Source organism: Cherax quadricarinatus, chromosome 45 (assembly GCF_038502225.1).
Source record: "Cherax quadricarinatus isolate ZL_2023a chromosome 45, ASM3850222v1, whole genome shotgun sequence".
Taxonomy (NCBI): Eukaryota; Metazoa; Arthropoda; class Malacostraca; order Decapoda; family Parastacidae; genus Cherax; species Cherax quadricarinatus.
In genome coordinates, this window is record NC_091336.1 from 9631999 (window position 1) to 9650450 (window position 18452).

At 51.5% G+C, this 18452-nt stretch overlaps 2 pseudogenes; both read right to left on the reverse strand.

The window, feature by feature from the left end:
• Positions 1 to 7199: 7199 nt before the first annotated feature.
• Positions 7200 to 7979, reverse strand: LOC138853998 (uncharacterized; annotated as a pseudogene).
• A 608-nt stretch (positions 7980 to 8587) lies between these two features.
• Positions 8588 to 12791, reverse strand: LOC138853993 (uncharacterized; annotated as a pseudogene).
• Between the last annotated feature and the right edge of the window lie 5661 nt (positions 12792 to 18452).

Genomic DNA, 18452 nt, shown 5'->3' on the forward strand with positions numbered 1-18452 from the left:
GTTAGCTGTTGTCACAGCTGCTCTTTGCTGATGACACTGTGCTCATGGGAGATTCTGAAGAGAAGTTGCAGAGATTGGTGGATGAATATGGTAGGGTGTGCAAAAGAAGAAAATTAAAGGTGAATACAGGAAAGAGTAAGGTTATGAGGATAACAAAAAGATTAGGTGATGAAAGATTGAATATCAGATTGGAGGGAGAGAGTATGGAGGAGGTGAATGTATTCAGATATTTGGGAGTGGACGTGTCAGTGGATGGGTCTATGAAAGATGAGGTGAATCATAGAATTGATGAGGGGAAAAGAGTGAGTGGTGCACTTAGGAGTCTGTGGAGACAAAGAACTTTGTCCTTGGAGGCAAAGAGGGGAATGTATGAGAGTATAGTTTTACCAACGCTCTTATATGGGTGTGAAGCATGGGTGATGAATGTTGCAGCGAGGAGAAGGCTGGAGGCAGTGGAGATGTCATGTCAGAGGGCAATATGTGGTGTGAATATAATGCAGAGAATTCGTAGTTTGGAAGTTAGGAGGTGGTGCAGGATTACCAAAACTGTTGTCCAGAGGGCTGAGGAAGGGTTGTTGAGGTGGTTCGGACATGTAGAGAGAATGGAGCGAAACAGAATGACTTCAAGAGTGTATCAGTCTGTAGTGGAAGGAAGGCGGGGTAGGGGTCGGCCTAGGAAAGGTTGGAGAGAGGGGGTAAAGGAGGTTTTGTGTGCGAGGGGCTTGGACTTCCAGCAGGCATGCGTGAGCGTGTTTGATAGGAGTGAATGGAGACAAATGGTTTTTAATACTTGACGTGCTGTTGGAGTGTGAGCAAAGTAACATTTATGAAGGGGTTCAGGGAAACCGGCAGGCCGGACTTGAGTCCTGGAGATGGGAAGTACAGTGCCTGCACTCTGAAGGAGGGGTGTTAATGTTGCAGTTTAAAAACTGTAGTGTAAAGCACCCTTCTGGCAAGACAGTGATGGAGCGAATGATGGTGAAAGTTTTTCTTTTTTGGGCCACCCTGCCTTGGTGGGAATCGGCCAGTGATAATAAAAAAAAAATAGCAGTAATCTAAAACCAAGACAACAGTGCATTAGTGTTCGCAATAAAGCTAACAGAATTCTTGGCTTCATATTTAGAAGTATAATAGAAGTCTTCAGGTTGTTCTTCAGCTCTATATATCCTTGGTTAGGCCTCATTTAGATTATGCTGCTCAGTTCTGGTCACCGTATTACAGAATGGATATAAATGCACTGGAAAACGTACAAAGGAGAATGACAAAGATGACCCCATGTTTCAGAAATCTTCCCTATGAAGATAGACTGAGGGCCCTGAATCTGCACTCTCTCGAAAGGCGTAGAATTAGGGGGGTTATGATTGAGGTGCATAAATGGAAAACAGGAATAAATAAAGGGGATGTAAATAGCGTGCTGAAAATTTCCAGCAAAGACAGGACTCGCAGCAATGGTTTCAAGATGAAAAAATTCAGATTCAGGAAGGATATAGGAAAACACTGGTTTGGTAATAGAGTTGTGGACGAGTGGAACAAACTCCCGAGTACAGTTATTCAGGCTAAAACGTTGTGTAGTTTTAAAAATGGGTTAGATAAATACATGAGTGGGTGTGGGTGGGTGTGAGTTGGACCTGACTAGCTTGTGCTGCTGGGTCTGGTGCAGTGCTCCTTCCTTGAGTGGAGGTGACCAGACTGGGTGGGTCATTGGGCTAATCCGGGGCAGGGGTCATAGGGCTAATCCGGGGGGGGGGGGACATGGACCTGCTCCGCATGAGTCAGTAGGCCTGTTGCAGTGTTCCTTCTTATGTTCTTATGTTAAATATCTCCGGGAAGCACCCTGGCTCAACAAGCACATACCAGGGAACTAATGAGGCTTTGTGAAAAGTACTCTTTAAACCAACAGGGAATTGATCCACTAGAAATGAAAATACCCTGGATTTGATATTCAAACAACGAGGAACTGATCAGACAAAACAGTTACAAAAACTATATACTCTGATCATAACATCATAGAGGTTCAAACTAGTATTAACTCAGGGGTAGGAAACTGCATCACTAAAGTTTGAGAAGGGATGATCAGTAAGTTTAATTTTAACAACCATAGAATTGACTGGGAAAAAATAAGCCAAGAGCTATCAGACACGAGCACCTTAAATCCCCACCAGTGCCTAGAGAAGCTGAATACAGAAGCATACAAAGTATGTATGAAACATGTACCAATGAGGAAACCCAGAAGATCAGATATATAGAGAGAGTGTAGGAGATGGTACAGAAGAAGAAAACGGGTTACTGAACTGCTTAAAAACACAAATATGCTACAACAGAGGAAAGATAAACTTAGCAGAGAGATCACTGAATTAGAGCAAAAACTTAGGATGTCATACCTCACAGAAGAAGTACAAAGGGAACAAAGGGCCATACAGGATATTGCAAGAAACCCAAAATATTTCTATTCCTACGCAAAATCCAAGCTTCGTATACTGACGATGAACAGGAAATGAGTGAAATCCTAAAAGAACAGTACGAGTTGGTGTTCAGCATCCCACTAAATGACAGTAAGGTAGAAAATGCAGAAATATTTTTCACTCCAGAAGAAGGCCGTGCAGATCAACTAACTGACATTAGTACAAATCCCATAGATTTCGAAAAAAAAAAATAGAAAACATGTCCACTCACTCAGTACCTGGACCAGATTCATGGAATGTTCTATTTATAAAGTGCAAAATACCACTAGCACGAGCACTCAGTATTCTTTGGAGAAAGAGCTTCGATCTAGGTGAAATACCGGAGGCCTTAAAGAGTGCAGACATAGCTCCGTTGCATAAGGGAGGTAGTAGAGCACTAGCTAAAAATTACAGACCAGTAACCCTAACCTCTCACATTAAAAATATCTTCGAAAGTGATGAGACGGCACATTACAAATTTCATGGACCAGCACAATCAACATAACCCGAACCAGCATGGTTTTAGAGCAGGACGATCATGCCTGTCACAGCTGCTGATCCATTATGACAGAATTACGGAGGCATTGGAAGACAACCAAAACGCAAGATGCGATTTACACAGATTTTGCAAAGGCGTTTGACAAATGCGATCATAGAGTGATAGCGCGCAAAATGAAGGCCATTGGCATTACGGGGAAGGTAGGCAGATGGATTTTCGGTTTCCTAACACACAGAACACAAAAAGTAGTAGTGAACAGGGCAAGATCCAGCATCAGCATCAGTGCCCCAAGGCACTGTCCTGGCACCTCTGCTGTTTCTCATCCTCATAGCAGACATAGACAAAAACACCCGTCACACTTCTGTATCATCATTTGCAGATGACACTAAAATAAGCATGAAAGTCACTACGGTAGAAGACACTGAAAAATTACAGGAAGACATAAGCAGTGTTTTCCAGTGGGCAGTGGAGAACAACATGACGTTCAATGGTGATAAGTTCCAGCTGTTTAGGTATGGAAAGAATGAAGAACTCAAATGGAACACTATATACAAAACTCAAGAGGGTCACCAAATAGAACGTAAAGAACACGTAAAAGACCTGGGCATAATTATGTCAGCGGACCTTTCTTTTAAAGACCATAACAAGACAAAGATCACGACAGCCAGGAAGATGACGGGGTGGGTATTGGGAACTTTCAAAACAAGGGAAATAATGCCGATGGTGACACCCTTCAAATCGCTAGTGCTCCCTCACTTAGAATATTGCTCAGTGCTGACGGCCCCGTTCAAAGCACGAGAAATATCCGAGCTGGAACAAATACAGAGATCGTTTACAGCTCACACTGAGCCTGTAAAGCACCTAAACTACTGGGAACGCCTGCAAGTCTTGAACATGTACTCATTGGAGCGGAGGAGAGAAAGATGCATGATTGTATGCACCTGGAAGTACTTGAGGGCTTGGTCCCAAATCTACACACTGCCATAACAACATACTGGAGTGAGAGATATGGTAGGAAGTGTAAAATAAACCCAGTGAGAAGCAGGGGTGCGGTGGGTACAATAAGGGAACACTGTATCAACATCCGGTCCAAGACTATTCAACATCTTACCAGAAGATATCAGAAACACGGCTGGAACAAGTGCAGAAGCCTTCAAGAGGAAACTGGACAAGTATCTTCACCAGGTGCCAGATCAACCAGGCTGTGATGGATATGTGGGGCAGCGGGCCTCCAGCAGCAATAGCCTGGTTGACCAGGCAAGCACCAGACGTGCCTTCAGATAGTAGATAAACTCTCAAAACTCTTCAAAAGTATATCAAATGTAGGTGAGGGTTCCAAACTGGCGCTGCATATTCCAATATGGGCCTAACGTACACAATGTACAGGGTCCTGAATGACTCCTTATTTAGATGTCGGAATGCTGTTCTTAGGTTTGCCAGGTGCCCATATGCTGCAGCAGTTATTTGGTTGATGTGCGCCTCAGAAGATGTGCCCGGTGTTGTACACACACCAAGATCTTTTTCTTGAGTGAGGTTTGTAGGGTTTGGCCCCCTAGACTGTACTCCGTCTGTGGTCTTTTTTTCCCTTCCCCAATCTTCATGACTTTATACTAGGTGGGGTTGAAATCCAGGAGCTAGTTGCTGGACCAGGCATGCAGTCTGTCCAGATCCCTCTGTAGTTCTGCCTGGTCCTCGTCCGATTGAATTCTTCTCATTAACTTCATATCATCTGCAAAAAGGGATACTTCAGATTCTATTCCTTCCGTCATGTCGTTCACAAATACCTGAAACAGCACTAGTCCTAGGGCTGATCCCTGTGGCACCCCGCTCATTACAGGCGCCCACTCTGACACCTCGCCACGTACCATGACTAGCTATTGTCTTCCTGACAGGTATTCCCTGATCCATTGTAGTGCCTTCCCTGTTATCCCTGCCTGGTCCTCCAGCTTCCGCACTAATCTCTTGTGTGGAACTGTGTGTGTGTACTCACCTAGTTGTGGTTGCAGGGGTCGATTCATAGCTCCTGGCCCGCCTCTTCACTGGCCGCTACTGAGCCACCCTCCCTGTGTGTGTGTGTGTGTGTACGTACAGGGTGTGGGTGGGCCGTATGTGAGCTGGTTCTTGGGTCACATAGTTGGGCCACAATCAACAACTGCACGTGCCTCCCCCCCCTCCTCCATCCCTCCCCTTCATCACTACCACCACCACCACCCAACATTACCACCACTACCCCAACAATTTACCACCACCACTAACCTCAACTACCACCAACTCTGGTGCAAGGACACGTACAATAAAGTACCTCGCAAGGACACATACGATGGAATACCTCCCAAGGACACGTACAATGGAGTACCTCGCAAGGACACGTACAATGAAGTACCTCGCAAGGACACGTACAATGGAGTACCTCGCAAGGACACGCACAATGAAGTACCTCGCAAGGACACGTACAATGGAGTGCCTCGCAAGTAAACGTACAATGAAGTACCTCGCAAGGACACGTACAATGGAGTACCTCGCAAGGACACGTACAATGAAGTACCTCGAAAGGACACGTACAATGAAGTACCTCGCAAGGACACGTACAATGAAGTACCTCGCAAGGACACGTACAATGGAGTACCTCGCAAGGACACGTACAATGAAGTACCTCGCAAGGACACGTACAATGGAGTACCTCGCAAGGACACGTACAATGGAGTACCTCGCAAGGACACGTACAATGGAGTACCTCGCAAGGACACGTACAATGAAGTACCTCGAAAGGACACGTACAATGGAGTACCTCGCAAGGACACGTACAATGAAGTTCCTCGCAAGGACACGTACAATGGAGTACCTCGCAAGGACACGTACAATGAAGTACCTCGCAAGGACACGTACAATGGAGTACCTCGCAAGGACACTTACAATGAAGTACCTCGCAAGGACACGTACAATGGAGTACCTCGCAAGGACACGTACAATGAAGTACCTCGCAAGGACACGTACAATGGAGTACCTCGCAAGGACACGTACAATGAAGTACCTCGCAAGGACACGTACAATGGAGTACCTCGCAAGGACACTTACAATGAAGTACCTCGCAAGGACACGTACAATGGAGTACCTCGCAAGGACACGTACAATGAAGTACCTCGCAAGGACACGTACAATGGAGTACCTCGCAAGGACACGTACAATGGAGTACCTCGCAAGGACACGTACAATGAAGTACCTCGAAAGGACACGTACAATGGAGTACCTCGCAAGGACACGTACAATGAAGTACCTCGCAAGGACACGTACAATGGAGTACCTCGCAAGGACACGTACAATGGAGTACCTCGCAAGGACACGTACAATGAAGTACCTCGCAAGGACACGTACAATGGAGTACCTCGCAAGGACACTTACAATGAAGTACCTCGCAAGGACACGTACAATGGAGTACCTCGCAAGGACACGTACAATGAAGTACCTCGCAAGGACACGTACAATGGAGTACCTCGCAAGGACACGTACAATGGAGTACCTCGCAAGGACACGTACAATGGAGTACCTCGCAAGGACACGTACAATGGAGTACCTCGCAAGGACACGTACAATGAAGTACCTCGCAAAGACACGTACAATGGAGTACCTCGCAAGGACACGTACAATGAAGTACCTCGCAAGGACACGTACAATGGAGGACCTCGCAAGGACACGTACAATGGAATACCTCGCATCTTACCAAACAATGCTATTCTAAACTGGTTGTAGTTTCAAAGTTAAATCACAACAGTGTGCGACCGTGAGATGGAGCGAGTGACTGGGGGGTGTTAGACGGTGTGTGTATGGGGGGTGTTAGACGGTGTGTGTGGGGGGGTGTTAGACGGTGTGTGTGTGGGGGGTGTTAGACGGTGTGTGTGTGTGGGGGTGTTAGACGGTGTGTGTGTGGAGGGGGGTGTTAGACGGTGTGTGTGTGGGGGTGTTAGACGGTGTGTGTGGGGGGGTGTTAGACGGTGTGTGTGGGGGTGTTAGACGGTGTGTGTGGGGGGTGTTAGACGGTGTGTGTGGGGGGTGTTAGACGGTGTGTGTGTGGGGGGTGTTAGACTGTGTGTGTGGGGGGTGTTAGACGGTGTGTGTGTGGGGGGTTAGACGGTGTGTGTGTGGGGGTGTTAGACTGTGTGTGTGGGGGGTGTTAGACGGTGTGTGTGGGGGGGTGTTAGACGGTGTGTGTGTGGGGGGTGTTAGACGGTGTGTGTGTGGGGGGTGTTAGACGGTGGGTGTGTGGGGGGGGGGGTGTTAGACGGTGTGTGTGGGGGTGTTACACGGTGTGTGTGTGTGGGGGGGGTGTTAGACGGTGTGTGTGTGGGGGGGGTGTTAGACGGTGTGTGTGTGGGGGTGTTACACGGTGTGTGTGTGGGGGGGGTGTTAGACGGTGTGTGTGTGGGGGTGTTACACGGTGTGTGTGTGTGGGGGGGTGTTAGACTGTGTGTGTGTGTGTGGGGGGGGTGTTAGACGGTGTGTGTGTGGGGGGTGTTAGACGGTGTGTGTATGTGGGGGTGTTAGACGGTGTGTGCGTGTGGGGGGTGTTAGACTGTGTGTGTGTGGGGGGTGTTAGACTGTGTGTGTGGGGGGTGTTAGACGGTGTGTAAGGGGGGGTGTTAGACGGTGTGTGTGTGTGGGGGGTGTTAGACGGTGTGTAAGGGGGGGGGTGTTAGACGGTGTGTGTGTGGGGGGGGTGTTAGACGGTGTGTGTGTGGGGGGGTGTTAGACGGTGTGTAAGGGGGGGGTTAGACGGTGTGTGTGTGTGGGGGGTGTTAGACGGTGTGTAAGGGGGGGTGTTAGACGGTGTGTGTGTGTGGTGTGTTAGACGGTGTGTAAGGGGGGGTGTTAGACGGTGTGTGTGTGGGGGGGTGTTAGACGGTGTGTAAGGGGGGGGTGTTAGACGGTGTGTGTGTGTGGGGGGTGTTAGACGGTGTGTAAGGGGGGGTGTTAGACGGTGTGTGTGTGTGGGGGGTGTTAGACGGTGTGTGTGTGTGTGGGGTGTTAGACGGTGTGTAAGGGGGGGTGTTAGACGGTGTGTGTGGGGGGGTTAGACGGTTTGTAAGGGGGGGGGTGTTAGACGGTGTGTGTGTGTGTGGGGGTGTTAGACGGTGTGTGTGTGTGGGGGGTGTTAGACGGTGTGTGTGTGTGGGGGGGTGTTAGACGGTGTGTGTGTGGGGGTGTTACACAGTGTGTGTGTGTGGGGGGTGTTAGACGGTATGTGTGTGGGGGTGTTACACGGTGTGTGTGTGGGGGGGGTGTTAGACTGTGTGTGTGGGGGGTGTTAGACTGTGTGTGTGGGGGGTGTTAGACGGTGTGTAAGGGGGGGTGTTAGACGGTGTGTGTGGGGGGTGTTAGACGGTGTGTAAGGGGGGGGGTGTTAGACGGTGTGTGTGTGTGTGGGGGGGTGTTAGACGGTGTGTAAGGGGGGGTTAGACTGTGTGTGTGTGTGGGGGGTGTTAGACGGTGTGTAAGGGGGGTGTTAGACGGTATGTGTGTGTGTGGGGGGTGTTAGACGGTGTGTAAGGGGGGGGTGTTAGACGGTGTGTGGGGGGGGTGTTAGACGGTGTGTAAGGGGGGTGTTAGACGGTGTGTGTGTGGGGGGGTGTTAGACGGTGTGTAAGGGGGGGTGTTAGACGGTGTGTGTGGGGGTGTTAGACGGTGTGTGTGGGGGGGTGTTAGACGGTGTGTGTGTGGGGGGGGTGTTAGACGGTGTGTGTGTGGGGGGGGGTGTTAGACGGTGTGTAAGGGGGGGTGTTAGACGGTGTGTGTGGGGGTGTTAGACGGTGTGTGTGGGGGGGGTGTTAGACGGTGTGTGTGGGGGGTGTTAGACGGTATGTGTATGGGGGGGTGTTAGACGGTGTGTGTATGGGGGGGGTGTTAAACGGTGTGTATGGGGGGTGTTAGACGGTGTATGGGGGGGTGTTAGACGGTGTGTGTGTGGGGGGTGTTAGACGGTGTGTGTGGGGTGTTATACGGTGTGTGTGTGGGGGTGTTAGACGGTGTGTGTGTGTGGGGGTGTTAGACGGTGTATGTGTGTGGGGGGTGTTAGACGGTGTGTGTGTGGGGTGTTAGACGGTGTGTGTGTGGGGTGTTAGACGGTGTGTGTGTGGGGGGGTGTTAGACGGTGTATTGGGGGTGTTAGACGGTGTATGTGTGTTGGGGGGTGGTAGACGGTGTATGTGTGTGGGGGGCGTTAGACGGTGTGTGTGTGTGTGGGGGGGGGGGCGTTAGACGGTGTGTGTTGGGGGGTGTTAGACGGTGTATGTGTGTTGGGGGGTGTTACGGTGTGTGTGTGTGTGGGGGTGTTAGACGGTGTGTGTGGGGGTGTTAGACGGTGTGTGTGTGGGGGTGTTAGACGGTGTGTGTGGGGGGTGTTAGACGGTGTGGGGGGGTTTTAGACGGTGTGTGTGTGGGGGTGTTAGACGGTGTGTGGGGGGGTGTTAGACGGTGTGTGTGTGGGGGGGGTGTTAGACGGTGTGTGTGTGGGGGGTGTTAGACGGTGTGTGTGTGGGGGTGTTAGACGGTGTGTGTGTGTGGGGGGGGTGTTAGACGGTGTGTGTGTGTGGGGGGGGTGTTAGACGGTGTGTGTGTGTGGGGGGGGGGGGGTGTTAGACGGTGTGTGTGTGTGGGGTGTTAGACGGTGTGTGTGTGGGGGGTGTTAGACGGTGTGTGTGTGGGGGGTGTTACACGGTGTGTGTGTGTGGGGGTGTTAGACGATGTATGTGTGGGGGTGTTAGACGGGGTGCGGGGGTGTTAGACGGTGTGTGGGGGTGTTAGACGGTGTATGTGTGGGGGTGTTAGACGGTGTGTGTGTGGGGGGGTGTTAGACGGTGTGTGTGGGGGGTGTTAGACGGTGTGTGTGTGGGGGGGGTGTTAGACGGTGTGTGTGGGGGGGTGTTAGACGGTGTGTGTGTGGGGGGGGGGGTGTTAGACGGTGCGTGTGTGGGGGTGTTACACGGTGTGTGTGTGGGGGTGTTAGACGATGTATGTGTGGGGGTGTTAGACGGGGTGCGGTGGTGTTAGACGGTGTGTGGGGGGGTGTTAGACGGTGTATGTGTGGGGGTGTTAGACGGGGTGTGGGGGTGTTAGACGGTGTGTGTGGGGGGTTAGACTGTATGTGTGGGGGTGTTAGACGGTGTATATGTGGGGGGTGTTAGACGGTGTATATGTGGGGGGTGTTAGACGGTGTGTGGTGGTTAGACGGTGTGTGTGGGGGTGTTAGACGGTGTGTGGGGGTGTTAGACGGTTCGTGGGGGTTAGACGGTGTGGGGGGTGTTAGACGGTGTGTGGGGGTGTTAGACGGTGTGTGGGGGGTGTTAGACGGTGTGTGGGGGGTGTTAGACGATGTGTGGGGGTGTTAGACGGTGTGTGGGGGTGTTGGTGGGTGGGGGGTTAGACGGTGTGTATGGGGGTGTTAGAAGGTGTGTGTGTGGGGGGGGGGTTGTTAGACTGTGTGTGTGGGGGTGTTAGACGGTGTGTGGGGGTGTTAGACGGTGTGTGGGGGTGTTAGATGGTGTGTGGGGGGTGTTAAGCGGTGTGTGGGGGGTGTTAGACTGTGTGGCTGGGGTGTTAGACGGTGTGTTGGGGGATGTTAGACTGTGTGTGGCTGGGGATGTTAGACGGTGTGTGGGGGTGTGTTAGACGGTGTGTGGCTGGGGGGTGTCATACGGTGTGTGGCTGAAGATGTTAGACGGTATGTGGTTGGGGGATGTTAGTGTGTTGAGGGATGTTAGACGGTGTGTGGGGGTGTTAGACGGTGTGTGGCTTGGGATATTAGACGGTGTGTGGCTGGGGGATGTTAGACGGTGTGTTGGGGATGTTAGACGGTGTGTGGCTGGGGATCTTAGATGGTGTGTGGTTGGGGGATGTTAGACGGTGTGTTGGGGGGATGTTAGACGGTGCTGGTTGGGGGATGTTAGGCGGTGTGTTGGGGGATGTTAGACGGTGTGTGGAAGGGTGTTTGACGGTGTGCTGGGGGATGTTAGACTGTGTTGGGGGATGTTAGACGGTGTGTGGTTGGGGGATGTTAGACGGTGTGTGGCTGGGGGATGTTAGACGGTGTGTGGCTGGAGGATGTTAGACGGTGTGTGGGGGGATGTTAGACGGGGTGTGGGGGGATGTTAGACGGAGTGTGGGGGTATGTTAGACGGTGTGTGGTTGGATGCTATATGGGGAGTGGGGGGATGTTAGACGGGGTGTGCGGGGATGTTAGACGGGGTGTGCGGGGAGGTTAGACGGGGTGTGGGGGGATGTTAGACGATGTGTGGCTGGGGGATGTTAGACGGTGTGTGGGGGGATCTTAGACGGGGTAATTCATGACAGGTAGGTCATGAATCACGGAGCTCAGAGGTGTTAACACTGTCACCGCCGTCGTTAATTCCTCACGAGACTGTAACGTGCAGGGTGCACTTATCTGCTCCATGAAGTGAAAGGAGACTTGATCACGACGTACAAGTTACCGAGAAGACTGGTTAGGCCAGGCGCAGACTGAATGGTGGAGAATGGGAACACAAAAGTGGCAGAAACGCCCATCTTGGAATTGGAACAACCTACGTGGCCATATCAACGGATGTTTCGAGGACACAGGAGAGGATGCTAAATATGTAAATGAATCAGAAACATAGGGAAAGATTTCCCTAACAGTATGAGAATGAAAAACAAGCGAGGTGCAACACAGCTCCCAGCCAGGGTAAAACAAGCGAGGTGCAACACAGCTCCCAGCCAGGGTAAAACAAGCGAGGTGCAACACAGCTCCCAGCCAGGGTAAAACAAGCGAGGTGCAACACAGCTCCCAGCCAGGGTAAAACAAGCGAGGTGCAACACAGCTCCCAGCCAGGGTAAAACAAGCGAGGTGCAACACAGCTCCCAGCCAGGGTAAAACAAGCGAGGTGCAACACAGCTCCCAGCCAGGGTAAAACAAGCGAGGTGCAACACAGCTCCCAGCCAGGGTAAAACAAGCGAGGTGCAACACAGCTCCCAGCCAGGGTAAAACAAGCGAGGTGCAACACAGCTCCCAGCCAGGGTAAAACAACTAAAACGTACAACTGTAAACTGAGAAAAATTGATTCCCTAAGGATACTAGAAAGCTTGTTGAGTGTGGCAAAATAATGGAACTGCACACAAGAGTTTGCAATAATAGCTACAACCTAGTGGGGGGCCTATATTTTGGGGGTCGTGAAGCTTGAACTGTTATGGGGGGCATTCTTAACCCCATCTCATACAGCAGACCCAAAAAGATCCTGACAACCACTGCTAAGGAAAGATTCTGGTAGTTGAAATACTGAAGACAGGGAACACACACACACACACACACACAGTGGGTGATGGCACACTTGCTTTAAAAATCACAGAGGAAAAAGCCAGAGATCTTGCCAGAGGAAGTTGGGCTGTGAGCACCTCTTACATAAGTGGTGGAGGGAACTGGGCTGTGATTCCACTTATACAGGTGGTGGGGAGGGAGCTAGGCTGTGACCTCACTAACATAGGGGGCTGAGTAGTTGCTTCATATGTGACATCAGGGCAGATGGATGAGGTCCCACTGTCTCAGTATGTGTGGGAACTTGGCATCAGGGCAAGCCTGGATGAGGTCCCACTGCTCCAGTATGTGTGGGAACTTGACATCAGGGCAGGTGGATGAGGTCCCACTGTCCCAGTACGTGTGGGAACTTGGCATCAGGGCAAGCCTTGATGAGGTCCCACTGCTCCAGTATGTGTGGGAACTTGACATCAGGGCAGGTGGATGAGGTCCCACTGTCCCAGTACGTGTGGGAACTTGGCATCAGGGCAAGCCTGGATGAGGTTCCACTGCTCCAGTATGTGTGGGAACTTGACATCAGGGCAGGTGGATGAGGTCCCACTGTCCCAGTACGTGTGGGAACTTGGCATCAGGGCAAGCCTGGATGAGGTTCCACTGCTCCAGTATGTGTGGGAACTTGACATCAGGGCAGGTGGATGAGGTCCCACTGTCCCAGTACGTGTGGGAACTTGGCATCAGGGCAAGCCTTGATGAGGTCCCACTGCTCCAGTATGTGTGGGAACTTGACATCAGGGCAGGTGGATGAGGTCCCACTGTCCCAGTACGTGTGGGAACTTGGCATCAGGGCAAGCCTGGATGAGGTCCCACTGCTCCAGTATGTGTGGGAACTTGTCATCAGGGCAGGCCTGGATAAGGTCCCACTGCCTCAATGTGTGGGAACTTCGTGACATCAAGGAAGGCGAGTGCGAGTGTGGCTGCCACAAAACAAGAGAGAGGTTAACGCCAGGTCGACACAGTAATGCACACATATAACTGGAGCCACGTGTCACACCCCTTCCCTCATAACTTGCCAAACTTGATGGCTCAGAGTGTTTCAAATGTAGAAATAACTGCAACCTCTTCCCCCTCTCTGTCTGGGGTGCCAACCACCTCTATCGTGCCCACAAACACTATACTCCTCAAGCCTCCACACACCTCCACTCCTTCCCAACACGAGTGGCTGACGAATTAGGCCCACCACCACCAGTAAAAAACCAGCCAATGAAATTAGTTCAAAGGCCTAAAAGTAAAGATGAAAAAAAAAATAATTCCTGTCGTAAGTGGCTTCCTAGGAGAGTCTCACAGCAGTGACCTCTTCCACAGCGAAGTATCCAGTCCATGATATTTGATTTTACGGATGTGATAATAAATTATACCTATAACTTTGATATACCTTTGAAGAGTTTCGAGAGTTTAACTACTCTCAGAGTAGTTAAACTCTCGTTGCAGGAATAGGTCTTTATGTGAGACTCGGTTATACCTTTACCTTTGATATACCTTTGGTGAGTTCCGATTTTTTTTTTTTTGCTGAAGCCCGGCCATGGGCCAAGCTCGTCTGGTGCTTGCCTGATCAACCAGGCTGTCATTGTTGGTGGCCCGCTACCCCACATATCCATCACAGCCTGGTTGACCTGGCATATTAAACCCCTGGAACACCCTCCAGGTATACCTCCACTTAAAAAGCAGGTCTTCTAAGATTATACTAAGATACAGCTCAATGAGTGTCAAGGAACCCCGACTCTTCAACCCCCTTCTTCCGTGCGTAAGAGAAATTACCAACAAACCTCTGGCTGTCTTCAAGAAGGAACTGGGCAAGTTTCTCAAAACAGTTCCTGAGCAATACGTTGCACTGCGTGCGGCCAGCAGCAACAGCCTGGTTGATCAGGCCATCCACGTGGAGTCCTGGTCCTGGACTGGGCTATGGGGGCGTTGATCCGCAGAAACATCCTTCAGGAGATCAAACTTCCTATAATTATCCTGGTATACAACCCACCAACAACACTTATGGAATTTATTGAGCGTCAGCAACGGTGGGCGGGCGTGGGCGGCACTGGTTCACAGCAAGGAGTGGGTGGCGGCGGTGGGCGGGCGGCACTGGTTCACAGTAAGGAGTGGGTGGCGGCGGTGGACGAGCGTGGGCGGCACTGATTCACAGTAAGGAGTGGCGGCGGTGGGCGGGCGTGGGCGGCACTGGTTAACAGTAAGGAGTGGGTGGCGGCGGTGGGCGGCACTGGTTCACAGTAAGGAGTAGGTGGCGGCGATGGGCGGGCGTGGGCGGCACTGGTTCACAGTAAGGAGTGGGTGGTGGCGGTGGGCAGCACTGGTTCACAGTAAGGAGTGAGTGGCGGCGGTGGGCGGGCGTGGGCGGCACTGGTTCACAGTAAGGAGTGGGTGGCGGCGGTGGGCGGCACTGGTTCACAGTAACGAGTAGGTGGCGGCGATGGGCGGGCAGCACTGGTTCACAGTAAGGAGTGGGTGGCGGCGGTGGGCGGGCGCGGGCGGCACTGATTCACAGTAAGGAGCGGGTGGCGGCGGTGGGCGGGCGTGGGCGGCACTGGTTCACAGTAAGGAGTGGGTGGCGGCGGTGGACGAGCGTGGGCGGCACTGATTCACAGTAAGGAGTGGGTGGCGGCGGTGGGCGGCACTGGTTCACAGTAAGGAGTGGGTGGTGGCGGTGGGCGGCACTGGTTCACAGTAAGGAGTGGGTGGCGGCGGTGGGCGGCACTGGTTCACAGTAAGGAGTAGGTGGCGGCGATGGGCATGTGTGGGCGGGCGGCACTGGTTCACAGTAAGGAGTGGGTGGCGGCGGTGGGCGGCGGTGGGCGGCACTGGTTCACAGCAAGGAGTAGGTGGCGGCGATGGGCGGGCGGCACTGGTTCACAGTAAGGAGTGGGTGGCGGCGGTGAGCGGGCGTGGGCGGCACTTATTCACAGTAAGGAACGGGTGGCGGCGGTGGGCGGGCGTGGGCGGCACTGGTTCACAGTGAGGAGTGGGTGGCGGCGGTGGGCGGCACTGGTTCACAGTAAGGAGCGGGTGGCGGCGGTGGGCGGGCGTGGGCGGCCCTGGTTCACAGTGAGGAGCGGGCGGCGGACGGGCGGGCGTGAGTGGAGTGAGGAATGAGAGGGTTAAGAGGAGCAACAATTTCCATAATTGCTGAGCGGCGAGAGGACCTTCTCACTCGCATCTTGTCACCACATCCAACCACCTCGCATGTGGGCGGGAGTGGGCGTGGCACCCTCGTATGTAGGCGGGTGTGGGCGTGGAACGCTCGTATGTATGCGTAAGTGGGCAAGGAACTTGCGTGCGTGGTCGAGACACCCTAGTAAGTGACAGAGTGGGCAAGGCACTTTAGAGTGGGTGGGGCACCAGCACTATACACGCACACACTTATCCACCAATAACAAGATTACAGAAATCAGACTGAAACGTGTGGCGGACATGGGGTAAGACCCAGCCATTGTTTCACACGTGTCAACAACACTACGCTGGTGATGTACGCAGCAAGGAGGTGCTTCCATCTAATGTTTATAGAGGTCAGCGACTCTGGGGCTTGATGTCCGACCAAGCCACCTGGTTAATAGCCTAGTCAGTGAGGCGGAGGTAAGTGGCTGCATGCACAACCACGTGTGGTTTTAGAATGCTTGTACTTCACACTAGACCTCACCTTGCTCCTGCTGACATACGTGGAATGCATGAGGAAACTAAACTTGATTTGCATGTAAGATGCATGCGGTATCATGGGGGTAGACATGCGCTGGTGTGTACTGCATGACAGAGCATGTATGATTCATGTAGGGCGCACACACACACACAGGACGCTGCATAAAGATGCAAGCCACATGTAATGCAACTATTGTAAATACTGTTGAAGACCTCCAACACTCTGTAACACAGTGACTACAGGTGAAGCAACGATAAGCCTCTCCCACCGTGCTTCCTACACCAGACTGCGCGCAGCCTACCTCACCACCATTGATCACTCACAAATATATCACAGGTATAGGTCGTCAATCAGGAGGCCTGGTCTGAGACCGGGCAGCGCGAACGATAATCCCTGCAACCGTAAACACATAATCGATAATCAACACGTATTTAGTTAAACAGATACAATTCGTTGCATTGACTTTATAACACACACACACACACACACACACACACACACACACTCAGTCATTAGTATAATACCAGCCACCTATGAAGGACATCAGTCTCTCGCTATAAATTCACCAATAGACCACCAAGCAATACTGCTCCCAGCACTTACATTAACATATTTAATTCTACTGTAACTGCACCGCACACATAGAAGTATTATTAAAACCTATTCGAGAGTGACCATCCATGTAGTTCCTGCGACCTCTCACTGAAGGAAGGCAAGCAGGTGCACCGCTAAATCAAAATAACCACATACGAATACACAATACGACATCCCGTTTTCGCTTTTCTAATTCTTTCTTCAAAATGGAAGTATGATAAGTAAGTCAGTCCCTGATCAGCCAGTCTGTGGTGCTTACACTGGACTGCGTGTTAACAGCACGAAGAAGTGATCAGGTTATCAATCCGGAGGTCTAATATGAGACTGGACCACGGGGGTGATGCCCCCTGGAGTCTGAAAACAGTGGCCAATCAGACGACCTCTCAGCCTCCACGAGAAGGGCAACAGCAGAACTATCGACATGAACTCTCTACACCGTGTCAAAAATCTATGCGAGAGTAGCGCTTACAAGTGCTAGGTGAACAAACCCACTCTTTTTTAATACGACACACAGGTAGTGTGTTGCACCTGCTAATTATTGCCTCACTTGTCACACCAAGTTCGCTGCTACAGCCGCTTTTGTTGCCGTGTGGGAAACACAGCTGGATATTGGCAAGTGTGTCAGCACGAGAAGTTGCTGCCTCTTGTAAAGCCGCCGTTGTTTATGGTACGCTTCTACTGCTGCCACCACCGTCACAGCACTGACCCTTGACAATGACAAGGCATGTAGCGCCTTGGTTCTTCCCTACCACTGATACACTAACATTCTCGTACCTCTCACACACACACACCTTCGCTAACCCATACGCGTCTGCACTTCCCACACACACCTGTAGCCACCCATACAGACCCCGCATGCACCCATGCGCACCTGAAATCACCCATACACACCTGAATTCACCCATACACAGTTGCACCGGCAGTCACCTATACAAAAGGTACACATCCGACACTCATACCACATTACAAAACTACATACCATACCAAACTATCACCACTGTTCACGATACAAAACTATCACCACTACACCTACAAATCTATCACCACTACAATACACGAACTAGCCACTACCGTCCACAGGATGAATACAAGACGCACAATAAAGTAGACACTACCGTCCACAGGATATGGGACGCACAATAAACTAGCCACTACCGTCCACAGGATGGATATGGGACGCACAATAAACTAGCCACTACCGTCCACAGGATGGATATGGGACGCACAAGAAACTAGCCACGTCGGAGGACAAAATAAAATGAAAAATACTACTCTCAAAATTCCACAACTCTGGGCAATTTACACAATTTGAAATGTTTCACAATTTGAAATGTTTCACAATTTGAAATGTTTCAGTGTCGACATGTGTCGACACTGAGGTGTCGACACACGTTCGTGTACATATACACACGTACGAGAAGTAATGAGTCCAGAGCGAAGGGTTATGGAACATGGGCAAGGAGTCTACCTGGAGGGTATTCCGGGGAAGGGATGGAGGCAACCTGGGCAAGTATTAAATGAGAAGGGGCAGCCAAGGCAAATGTTAAAGGGAAGGGGGCAACCAGGGTAAGAGGGGAGGGGGAGAAAGGTGCTTCCTTTTTAAACAAAATTAGATACACCAGCAGTGTGCTGCTATACAATTCTGTATGATAGTTACACAGTGAGATCACAAAGCTAACTCTGTTTCCCTGTCACATTCCATCACGCAGGATGGCTCTCATACAAGGTGTTGTTCCAGGGATGTCTTGGAAGGTGGTGGGGTGAGGGTTATTGTTGTAGGGGTGGACGTTAGTGGTGTCGGGGTGGGGGTTGGTGTGGTCTACCTGGAGGTTATTCCGGGGATCAACGCCCCCGCGGCCCGGTCCATGACCAGGCCTCCCGGTGGATCAGGGCCTGATCAACCAGGCTGTTACTGCTGGCCGCACGTAGTCCAACGTACAAACC